The following is a 12,583-nucleotide window of genomic DNA, read 5'->3' on the forward strand; positions in this document are numbered from 1 at the left end:
GAAAGTGTCATACTGCTCAACTTTAATAATGGGAACTTCTGCGCTTCTCAGGAAATAGCTACTAGATAGGATTTCCTCCCAGGCCTCTTTCTTCAAGCTTTGTCTTGCTGCTGTTTATCTGCCAGGGACAAAAAGAAAGAAAGAAACAGTAGCAAGCCAGTCTTAAGAAAGAACAACAAACAAAACAAAGTTAGAGTCTACTGCACTGGGAAAATAGGTGTAGATCAGCTTCCACAGGACCTCAATTACCAGGGTATTGAATTTTAACTTTATCCTGAAGATAATCAGGAGTCCTTGACAGGGAGATAGAGTAGAAATTTAAAAGCAACCTCTAAATTTCAGAAACGGAACCCATTGATAAGAGTCCATTTTAAAGAGGAATCTCCATGCTTGGGGCATGAGATCATGCCTGTCACACAATTTCTATCAGTCTCCAGAGTAGTAATGGATGACTTGGCACCCCCGGCTGATAGGTGTGTCATATCAGAGACTGCCACAGAAACTCGGGGCAATGAGATTCGTCACTTAAAGAAAGAGGCAGCCTGAGAGCGTCCCATCCTCAGGCTGCTGAGTCATCCCACTCTGGTAGCTATTTAAACAGAAGCCTCCAGCAGACGCACAATCAACACCGCGCTCCGACGATGTCCAGACCTCCAGAAATCAAGTGTCTAGCTTGGATTGCCCACAACAAGTGCAATTTTCAAAACAGTTTCTCTCCTCTTTTCCCCATATTGCCACACTAGGGATTCTGACTTCTGGCTCCTTTCCTCAAGAGGAGCCTATCCAGCCAGTCGTCCTATGGGACCTTGGCCCCAGAGGCCACCAATTCCTGTTTCAAGTTTTCTCATGGTCTCTCTGACTTGACTCTTTTGTATTTCTTTCGTGTCAGCAAACATCGGTTGAGCACCTGTTGTGGGTTAGGCACTGAGCTACAGGTAAGGGTTGGTTAAAGGATACATAAGACATCTTCCTTGCCCTTAGCAGCTCACAGTCCAGTGGAAGAGACAGTCAGGTAACCAGGCAACCACAATATACGAAGTGACGGCTCTAAGATAGGTAAGTACAAGATGATGTTCTGGACCTTAATTTGGGGGGGGGCGGCGGGGAGGGTACTACTACCCTTCTCTAAAAGCCATCACCCTCTGTGTATGACCATCTAGGAGGAATTAAAGGGATGTGGGAGGCATCAAAGGGATGTGGGAGGATGGATGTTTTTAGAAGGGCTTTTCAAATCTAACAGTGTATTCGCATTTCCATCTGTCTGCCAGCCGTCACCCTGTTTGACCTGTGCCCTCACAGCGGCTCTGTCTGGCTTGAGGGCCGTTAATGGTTCTCTTCCCTGCCCATCCTCTAGGTGCTCCCTTCACTGTGTCAGATGAGGATTCCGTTCACATTTGGCTGTCATCTATCAGCCACCACTGTCCTGTCCAAAAGAGCTGGCTTGGGCTTTAAAGCCTGCTTCCTGGCTGGGCTTCTCCACCAGTCCACTAAGGATGCCATTTGGTATCACATGTGCTGCAGGTGCTGTTGATGAAAGTGCTAAAGCAGCTGGATGTGACTGACGTCTTTGGGAAGGACGAGACAAAGTGCCCACGGAGTTGCTGTGTCCCAGTGCTGTTCTTTCCTCCTGATGGAAAGGTATTGTAAATAAACAGAAAGGGCACTGGCTTATTTTAAACACCAAGTATGAGCTAGGAGTTGTCCTAGGCAGTACATAAAAGCTTTATTTCGTCCTCACATTGTCCTTATGTTAGAATTCCATTTGACGGCCCAGTGGCACAAGCGATTGGGTGCGCGCGCTCCGCTGCAGCGGCCCGGCGTTCGCCGGTTCGGATTCCGGGCGCGCACCAACGCGCTGCTTGGCAAGCCATGCTGTGGCGGCGTCCCATATAGAGCAGAGGAAGATGGGCACGGATGTTAGCCCAGGGCCAGTCTTCCTCGGCAAAAGAAGAGAAAGATTGGCAGATGTTAGCACAGGGCTGATCTCCTCACAAAAAAAAAAAAATAGAATCCCATTTGATATTGTCCTTATGTTAAAACCCCTTTTCTAAACTGAGTAATTATGGCTCAGAGAGGTTGGGAGACTTATCCAAGGACACACAGCTCTCACAATTTTTTGTTGAGCTTGAATGTGAACACAGGTCTATGTGACTTTGAATCTTGTGTTCTTTAAATATTGGAATAGTTCACAGAAGGAGCTGTGGAATATTAACTGGGCAATAAGATTTCTGATATATAATAATAATAAGTCTGATTATCAGTCTTCTATGAGTGATATAAATACAGGACATACAGCACGAGTTTCTGAATCTTTGTTCTGAAACATGAAACCAATAGGAACAAATTGGAGTAGAAGGAAGCAACAAACATATAGTAAAATCTAATCCATCAGATGAAAATATGGATAAATGTGTTTATATTCCCAGAACTCTTAATCTTGAAGAATAAAAGACACACTGAGAAAAAGATGAGGGGAAAATATGTCTGTTTTTATGACTTGTTGATATCTATGGGGTTTTTCCTTAAGCCTGAAACAATTTACAGCATTGCCAGCAGCATTCAGTACATTCAGAACAGGATCATTTCCCCCACAGCTGAACCAGGGCCATGCTTGGGACAGCACTGAGAACAGCCTTCCAGCAGACATGCCAGGGAGTAAGCCAGGGTCAGTGAGTGAAGACGAGAGCAGGGCCATTTAAAGCAACATGGTTTATGTAACTGTGATCTAATTGCTTCCACTGGAAATGGGTCAGATTCTAGTCGAGAGAACCAAGGGCCTTAATGATCCCAGTGAAATTAGATGATGGCTTTTCTTTCAACCTCCTCGGAGAATATGGCCCTCTGATGACATGATGCTTTGATTCATTTCAATCTGCCGTGTTTCCCACTCCATTCTTGCCTTGTCACAGTTGATTTGCTATTTTTTTTTTGGTTAAACATGTTAAACTAAACAGGATATATCGTATGACCGACTGATAAGTTTACTATTGGGAATAGGGAAAAAGTATGGGATAAAGAAATAGGTCTTTTTAGCCTCTCACAACTGTGATTCAGTTGTGACTCAAAAGGAAGTGTGCCACCTACTGAATCATGGAAACCACTTCCTGTAGCTGTTTGGTTTATTCTGGAGGGGCATCAGGCCAAGTACTGCCCTGCCCTGACCCTGACTGGCTCTTCCGAGCCAAGGCGTTCACAGCTTGAGGTGGTTTGGCCTCGGACTCTGAGAACACTGCATATTAAATTACAGTGTTTCATTCCCTAGCAAGGAGTCTTTAGCAGCATGAAAACGAACATGTGTTATTTGCAAGCCGAGGGTATCATTACTCAACCTGAATATCCTTACTTTTTCATAAGGTATGTATTCCGGATGACCACTCTCAAGATCTGAATGTACACTGGTTCTGTTTTTCCTGAGGGCAATGTGGGCAGTCTGTAGGGTGGCATTAACCAGATGAGGCTTCAAGAGTACCCTTTCATCAGGGAAGCAACAGTAGACTTGTATTCATTCATTCGACATATTTTTGGAGCATGTGCTCATTGCCATGTACTGTGCTGGGTAGGTGCAGAGCATACAGTGGCAAACAAGACTGTACGGCTCCTTACTCCCTGGTGCTGATGTGCACGCTGTACGGAAATTACACTCTCTCCTCTAGAGACGGGCTTGTGCTTTGTACACCATTACAAGGAACATCAACTAAAGGAAAACTGTTGTTTCCTCTCTACCGACAGAACACTTCTCACACCAGATGTGTGGGATTTTCCACACCAAGCAATTCTCCAATTCTCGGCAAACGCTGACTGAGGATCCTACAAGTTAACTCCGTTCTGACACTAACTGCCCAGGGCTAGCACAGATCCTCCAGGTAAGGGCTCAGTCCTACAGGATTGCCTGCCACTTCAGATGCCAATTAGAAGACCCAGCTTGTCACCTGTACTTCTGACCAACTGGCTGTAAATTGAGCTTTCCCATGATCCCCTCCTCGGGTTTGATAATTGCCAGAATGGCTCATGGAACTCAGAAAAACACTTTACTCAACATTTACTGGTTTATATAAAGGATACAACTCAGGAACAGCCAGAGGAAGAGATGCGTAGGGCAAGGGTAGCGGATGGAGAATGCAGGGTCCCTCCCAGCACCTCAATATGTTCACTGCCCTGGAAACTCTCCGAACTCCATAGTTTAGGGGTTTTATGGAGACTCCAATCTGTAGGTATGATTGACTAAATCACTGACCTACGGTGATTAGGTCCATCTCCCACCTGTCTCCCCTCCCTGGAGGTCATGGGGTGGGGCTCTAATCACATGGTTGGTCCTCTGGCCACAGCCTCCATCCTCCAAGAATCATCTCATTAAAATAAACTCTAGCATGGTTAAAAGGGGCTTATTATGAATAACAAAAGGTGCTCCTGTCACCCGTTCACTCAAGAAATTCCAAGGGTTTTAGGAGCTCTGTGCCAAGAACCAGGGAGGAAGACAAAAATATATACTTCTTATTATATGATGATCATGCAGTCTCAGCATCTAGCATTGGGCCTTGCACAAAGGAGCCCCTCAATACTTGTTTGTTGAATAGATCCATGAAAGAAAGAAAGATCAGTAACAAAAAAAGCAAACAACCTGATTACACAACGGACAGAGGATCTGAACAGACATTTTCCCAAAGAAGATATATAGATAGCCAACAGGCATATGAAAAGATGTTCAACATCACTAATTATTAAGGAAATGCAAATCAAATTTAAAAAATGAGATATCACCTTATGCCCATCAGAACGGCTTTTATAAAAGGACAAGAAATAACAAGTGTTGGAGAGGACGTGGAGAAAAGGGAACCCTCACACACAGCTGGTGAGAGTGCAAACTGGTACAGCCACTATGGAAAACAGTGTGGAGATTCCGCAAAAAGTTAAAAATAGAACTACCGTATGATCCAGCTACTCCACTACTGGGTATTTATCCAAAAACACAAAACACTAATTCCAAAAGATACATGCACCCCTATGTTCATTGCAGCATTATTGACAATAGCCAAGACTTGGAAACAACTTAGGTGCCCATAAATGGAAGAATAGATAAAGAAGATATGGTGTGTGTATATATACGTATGTATATATATATATATACATATATATGTAATGGAATACTACTCAGCTATAAAAAAATAAAATCTTGCCATTTGCGACAACATGGATGGACCTTGAGGGTACTATGCTAAGTGAGATAAATCAGACAAAGAAAGCCAAATACTGTATGGTTTCACTCATATGTGGAAGACAAAACAACAACGACAAACAAACACAGAGACACAAAGAGTAGATTGGTGGTTACCAGAGGGAAAGGGGGTGAGAGGAGGGTGAAGGGGTAAAAGGGCACATTTGTACAGTGACAGATGGCAACTAGACCTCTGGTGGTAAACACAATGTAGTCTACACAGAAGCTGAAATATAATGATGTACACCTGAAATTTATATAATGTTATAATGTTACAAACCAATGTTACCTCATTTAAAAAAAATAATGGGTCAGAATCCCTAATGATAGAGAATCTATTGTTCCTCTGGTGATTCATGTCCAACAAATATGTCAAAGAATGGCTGCAAATCTGTGTAACACTGAGCAAGTAATTTACCCGCCTCATAGAAGAGTTGTGAGAATTCAATGAAACAATGTCTAGAATGGTGCTTGGCACACAGTAGGCTCCTCGTAAATAGAAGCGATCACTACTACAACTTCCCTTATAATCATTACTGTTACTACTTCTGCTACTATGACTTAGGTTGCACCTGATAAGGCTAGCAGTTTCTCCCGAGTATGGCCAATGGCCTTATGTTTAACGATGGAATTCTATGGCTCAGCGTGTCTCAACCTTTCTAAACCCATACCCTTCTTTTGACAATCACAAAAATCTTAAATTGACCTCCAGTTGAAAATCCCTGCCAAGAAGATATTGTCTAGGTTTCTTACAATGTTTAATTTATGAGAACAATATTTTTTCCTGAACATAAAATTATAATGTTAAAGGTTTTTTAAAATTATATGTAACCCAAATATAATTGGTGATAAAAGATAAGCTGAGGCATATTAAAAATTTTAAGAGTTAATTTGAGCAAAAATTGATTCTAATTGGGCAGCGCCAAACTGGAAGTAGTCAGGAGAGCTCCACTGATAGGAGCTAGAGGAGAGACTTTTACAGAGAAGAGGCGGAAGCAAAGCAAGGGAATTATTTGATTGGCTATAGCTTAGCTGGCTGCATTATTTGGGAAAGTCTAGTTGGCTGTTGGTGACTGGTTGTCCTCAGGCCTCAACTTCTTAACCTTGAGGCATTTACAGGCTTAGGTGTGGGTTTGCTCACGCAGGTAGGCTGCTAAGGTATTAGAGCCACCTCAGTCTAATGGCCTCCTGGTTTAATTAACTTAATACTAGTTTTTTTTGCCCCTGCCCTAAAGCTATTCTCTACACATCTGACATGAAAGAATAGGAAAAAGGAAAAAAAGAAGAAGAAAAAGAAAAGGAGAAGTAGGAAGAGAAACAAAGGTATAAAAATCTCCATCAAAAATATTGAAGAGAAGGAGGTTTTATTGAAGTTTTCTTAAGTACTGCTGAGGCATTTATAACTAACCTCACACCAGAAGGCGAAGTAATATCTTGTTTAAACCATGCCCAGTTTCCCTCAGAGTTTCCCTTTCTACAGGAATCCCAAAATCTCCCTTCACATAGATTCTTCCTTACTTGGATGACAGCATTCTTCCCCTGTTTACTCCAAATTATCCCAGAGTCTGCTCCTCTGTTTTCACAAAGAACAACTTCGCCTCCTCTCAGCTTCCCTAGTTCTCCTCACCTGTCATAGGACTTGGCTCAACAAAGGACAGGAAGTTAGACCCTAACTGAAGGTTTCAAAATTGAGGCCTTATAATAGCTATTTAGCCAAGAATTGTGACAGCAATGACAGCAAGCAAATAAATTAGTTCACAAAAGAGTCTCAGAAGGCCAACAGAATTTTAAACCCTCATCTCCATGTACAGTTGTGTTACCGTTTCTGTTTTGTTCCCTGATTTATCCCAACTTCATATAAGAGTACCTGGCCTGAATATTTATTGAATAAATAAATTAGTTTGAGAGTTAACATTTCAAGTAAAACCAAATATTATTAGATTATCTTTTCTACTTTTTTCTCTTAAATGTTCTGTATGAGACAAACAGCCACACATACCTCCATAGGGAAAGATACAATTTTCTGTCATTAATTTTTTATTATGTCACCTTAGGTCAAACATCACAGAAAATTATATTGAACTCTTGACCAATCTATCTATGTTTTCCATTGCAATATTGGTCCAACTAAGAAATAACATCAAGGAAAAATTTTTTGGCAGGAAAATGTCCCCTCTAAATTCTTGTGTGTTTTGTTTTGATTTTTCCTTAGTGACTGGAGGCCAGTTTCAATCCAGTGAAGCACAGATTCCAAATTTTCAATCTGGTTTTCTTGAGGACTGACTGAGTGCCAAGAATGAAGCAATGACACAACATCACTACCCAGACACACACACACACACACCAGAGTCAACCAGGGCATATTCTGGTGACTTGCAAACTTCTGCCCCCTAATATTTAGTCCCCAACTCATACTTTTTAATTTCAGATGGATCTACTCCCTCTCTCCCTAGCCAATTCTCACGAAATTTTTTTGTCTGATACGCTGGTCAGTGTATTCCAAACCCTAAAAGAAACCATAATGGAATCATCTATTGACTGAAGATAATAGGTGTCCTCTACTTAGCCTTTCTTGTTTCCTTTTAAAACTTGGATTTTAATATGCTTGGGAGTGGATCAAAGACTATAAATGTAATTGTTGAAGAAATAATCATTTTGTTTTAGCCTAGTAAAAAAGTAGCTAAATATTTTTTGGCAACCCCCAAAGAATCACATGTTTAATATAGTGGAGGGGCAGTGCCCTCAAAGAAAAAGTGACATGCTGCACAGCCAAAAGAGCAGACGTCCATGAGAAGTAACATGAGCACCAGACTTGGATGAGGCCCAGCTCTGCTAGGAGACTGGGGGCAACTCACTTAATCTGAGCCTTAGCTTCTTCAGCTGGGACCAGAGCTATTAATACCTGTATTTTGTGACTCTCCTTACTTAAGGTTAACCGTAACTGTTGTTCCAGAATAATCTTTTCCTGTTATAGCCAAGTTCACTATCATTGACAGAGATATTCACCTGGTTATTTTGGCTTCTCTAATCCTGCTGGTGAGAACACCTCCAAGGGAGTTTTCGGTCAGGAGCCGACAATGGCATTTAAGGTCACTTGTGCTCTTGGTAGGGGAGAATTTGAAAGGAGACCAGGACCTAATCACCAATAATATATATATTTTTTATTTGGACCTAGTAACTTCCCTGATAATGGCATTTAGCTCATATTTGTTATGTCCTTATTAAATGCCAAGCCCTTTTTATGCATTACCTTATTTAATTCTTACAGGAATCCTTTGTGATAGAGTATCAGGGTGTTTGACTATAAGGTACAGGAAAAAAAAAAACCAACCTCCAACTGACTAAAACAACAAGGGCATTTGTTGGCTCACATAACTGGTAGTCTAGACAGAGGGCAGGCTCAGGGTTGGTTGATGAATCCAGTGGCTCCACATTGTCCCCAGGTCCCCAGGTTCTGTCTCTGTCCTGATATCCAGGGTTAGATTCCTCCTAAAACCGTTTTCCCTCTGTAGGATGGCCATAAGCAGGAAACCTTCCTTATACCCAGCAAAGGTGAGAGTGCTCGAATAATGAAAAAGGGAAAAAAATTGCCTTCTCTTCCTTATGATTGGCCTACATTTAGTCAGCGGCTTATCTCTGAAATAGTAGCTATTGAGGGTAGACGTGTGGGGGAGAAGGACTACTATTGCATAATTAACTAAGGCTCATCTTCCTGAATCCAGAGGATTAGGATTATCTTGATTGATTTGGATGAATTAGAATTTACTCCTGGAGCTGGGGCCATTCTCTAAACCACATCGCCTACTATACAATAGAAGAGGAATAGATCAAATTTGAGGGAACCAACTACAATATGTACTACGGTAAATACTGCTAATCCTCAATTTACAGGTAAGAAAACTGAAGCCTAGGGAGGGAGGTGAGGTAATTTGCCCAATATCATAATTGAACCTGGGCTATCTACCTCTATTCTTACAATTCAATTATCTCCTGTATGCATTTCTTGAAAGTTTATGACATGTAAGAGGAATTCCAAGATAAGGGGAAGGCTTGTAAGGGAAAGACCACAGCATTAGGCAACAAGAGATCAAGATTCCAATCCTGCCTCTCCCACTTACTAGCTGTGTGACATCTTTGAAAATGAGAATAATAAAACCTACTTACTGGAGTAGAAGCAAATATTCCAATAAAAACCATGCAGAAGAGAAGCATCACGTGGGAGCTTGTTTGAAATGTGAATTCTCCACCCCACCGGAGACCCACTTAATCAGAAACTCTGGGGGTGGGGCCCAGCAACATGAACTGTAACAAGGCCTGCAGGTGATTCTGATGCTGGCTGAAATTTGAGAACAACTGGTCTAACTCATTGCTTGGTGCATAAGCTTTTATTTGTTGTTATTGTTCTAAAGACAATGAGCAAATTGACTTCTATCTCCAAGAGTTCACAATCTAGAGAAAGACAAAAGTTCTTTAATACAGGACCATACTGATTTATAAATGCTCTAATGCAGATTCCGTGTGCTTTGAAAGCTTGTAAGGGGTTGAATTTATTTCTAACAAGATGAATCTTAGAAGGCTTTATAGATTACAGAAGAAATGGAAAGGGGGAAAAATAGCTATGAACTGTAAAGCAGCACAGAAAACTACTAAACTTCCAGTGGTCACTGCAACATGGTATCTAGAAAGTTAACTTAAAATATATCAATACAAAGGTGGGGCCAGGGCAGGTGTAGACTGAAAGATTCCAGAGGGAAATTGTGGGCACACCCTGGTTAAGAAGCACTGGACTAAATGGTCTCTAATCTGTGACTGAGGATTAAAGAATTACCAAATGTAAAATACGTTAATACACTATGAAAGCATGTAAATGTTATTAAAAATCTATAAGCCAATCTCTGGTTTTTTTTCCCCCCGAACATCTCTGAAAGTGCTCCAGTGCCTGAACACACAATTAACCAAAGGGAAACATCTGTAATATGTAGCAACTAAAATGTCACCTTCCCTGTGTGGATCACGGAGTCCTTGGCAATTACTTCCATACCAGATTAGTGAGTATTGTCCTCATTTTCCAGATGGATAAACAGAGGATAAAGGCCTTGTTCAGTGTCACACATTTCGGTCACTAAATGAGACACAATGGATGTCAGTCTTCTCGCGCCCTCAACAATAAAGAGCTTTGAAGCTCTTGTGGTCAACAAGAACTTTTGGAAAGATTACACTGGCTGAAAAGATGTATATATGGATGATATCCACAAGTAGGAGGAAAATCAACTTGAAGCTGAGTGTCCAACCTTGCTGATTCTCAGCAGCAGAGACAGGAGAAAAGTCAAGTTCTAGCAAAGAAAGGTCTGAAAGAAAATAAATTAAATATAGCTAATTATCAGACGCTCTTTTTACAGGGTAAAATAAGGGCAAAATTACTCTAAGTAGTAATTCTTATCTCTTGATTAATTCATTGAGTCATTCATTCATTCAGTACTTATTGATTGCCTTTTATATGCCAAGTACTCATCTCTGTACTGGAAATGTAAAATGACCAAAGCAGATAATAATAACAATAATAGCTAATATATCAGGTACTAATATATTAATAATAATTATTGAATAAAATGTCAAAACTGAGTGTGAACTAGCATTCTTTTGGGGGCTGCATTTATTGACTATAACACAGATAATCCACTTTGAAATTCTCCAGCTTTGGGGCTCTCTACCAGAAGAAGCTGTTGTTGGGCCTGTCTCTTATTGGTGATTCATCTACCAGTGAGAATCGCATGATGCTCACTGTCCTTGGAAAGCCAACCGGAACTGAGAGCATTGTGACTTTTTCACTGTGATTTTTAAGTTACTAGAACCAACTCTTCTAATTTTACTTCTTTGTTTTCTACTTCCTCAAATACTGGAAGGGATATGTAAAATAAAACAAATGCCAGCTTAATATTGTTTTAACACAAAACAACAGTGTTCTTTCAACTGTGCTTGAGATGGAATAAAACACAAACATATTTGAGATTAACTTTCAACGGTAATTCATTCCATATATGATTTTTAAGAGTAAATAAATGCTTTGGGGGCTTTAACAAACATCTTTTCATCTTTTTAAATGTCAATTTAGTCACACTGATGATGCTCTCAGATGTTAGGAAATCTTTTGAGACAGAAAGTGGGAGGGGAGTGTGTGTGGTGGGGTGAGGGGGAGTAGAGTGATGCAATATTTCTGTGTCATGTGATTTCACAATTTGTTTTTCAATCTCTATGCACTTCCAAAAAGAAAGACTCTCATATGGCAACAAGCTCGTGAACTGAAGCTTAAAATACTAGAAAAAAACCATAGAGTTTGAAATATACGACATATATGGATTCATATTCTTTGATGGGATGCTGGCTGGCATTCATGTCTCATCTTCTGAGAAATGTGAATTTTGCCCTGACAGATTTACTAGCTTGCTTCATCTGAACACACGACCCATAAACAATGCCTAATAAGAAAACTTTCTGTCTTCTCCAAGGTCAAAGTTGGAACAAGTAGAGGGAATTCAGTTTTCCTTACTCAACGGTATTCATCATTCTTACAGTCAGCGTGCTCACGAAGAATGCAAACCTCTTACGGTTGGTACAAAGAAGTAGCAAATGTTCAGAGCTAAAATATAAACTGACGAAATTGGAAAGATGTCAAAATATAGTTATTAACCTCTTACAGTCCCAGATTTAAAGTTTAAATTCTGTGCTCTCATTGTTAAGAAAAAGTCAATGTCACTGTAAACAAGAAAAGATATTCTTATTCTTTCATGTTCCACTAGTCCGAGCACCTATGAGAATTTCTGCTGGTGCTCAGCCGTTAACCTATTCACGCTTTCCAAGCTTCTGTGTGTTTTCCACCCTCTGTTAAGCATTTCTGGTACAGTATAGATGACTCAGTGATAATAGGTAAGTGAGGAGGAAAGAAAAAAATTAAAGTTCCGAAATGGCATTAAAAATAGCAGCAATAAAACATAATTGTCTGGAAATGACAGCCTTGGAGGCAGGTTGGTCAAATAGCATGCGTACTTGGTTTGGAGTCAGGAGATGGTTCCAATTTGTCTCTAGTGAGCATTTATTTGGTAAACTTTAACCAGTTAACTTTTCTGTGACTTTTCATTTTTAAAATAAGGCTAAAAGAAAATGAAGACAAGAATTTATTTTTAAAAGTAAGTTTTCCATTAGATATAAAGTGACATGAATAGATTATATGGAAATAAAATGCAAATTGTGTTTTGTTGCCAGATCCATGAGACAATCTTCATTATCATAATTGTAGAATCCTTCACTACATATTCCATCAATATTCTTAGATTTTTCTCATCTTTACTATACCACATTGTAGTAATGAGTACC

The 12,583-nt window shown here is 40.3% G+C and overlaps 1 long non-coding RNA gene across 2 annotated transcripts in view; it reads left to right on the top strand.

Annotated features, from left to right (window-relative positions):
* The first annotated feature begins 616 nt into the window (after window positions 1–616).
* The window catches only part of LOC147917342 (uncharacterized), a 59,662-nt gene continuing 47,695 nt past the window's right edge, over window positions 617–12,583 (top strand). The window contains exons 1-4 of one of the 2 annotated variants that reach the window (XR_015552019.1): window positions 617–1,056; window positions 1,522–1,638; window positions 3,730–3,863; window positions 11,719–11,818. This is a non-coding gene — a long non-coding RNA (uncharacterized LOC147917342). Of the gene's footprint in view, window positions 1,639–3,729; window positions 3,864–11,718; window positions 11,819–12,583 lie in introns of both variants that reach the window. The other variant, XR_015552018.1, reaches the window with a different exon arrangement.

This window comes from Ceratotherium simum, chromosome 4 (genome assembly GCF_057802395.1).
Source record: "Ceratotherium simum simum isolate JZ-2026a chromosome 4, ASM5780239v1, whole genome shotgun sequence".
Classification (NCBI taxonomy): Eukaryota; Metazoa; Chordata; class Mammalia; order Perissodactyla; family Rhinocerotidae; genus Ceratotherium; species Ceratotherium simum.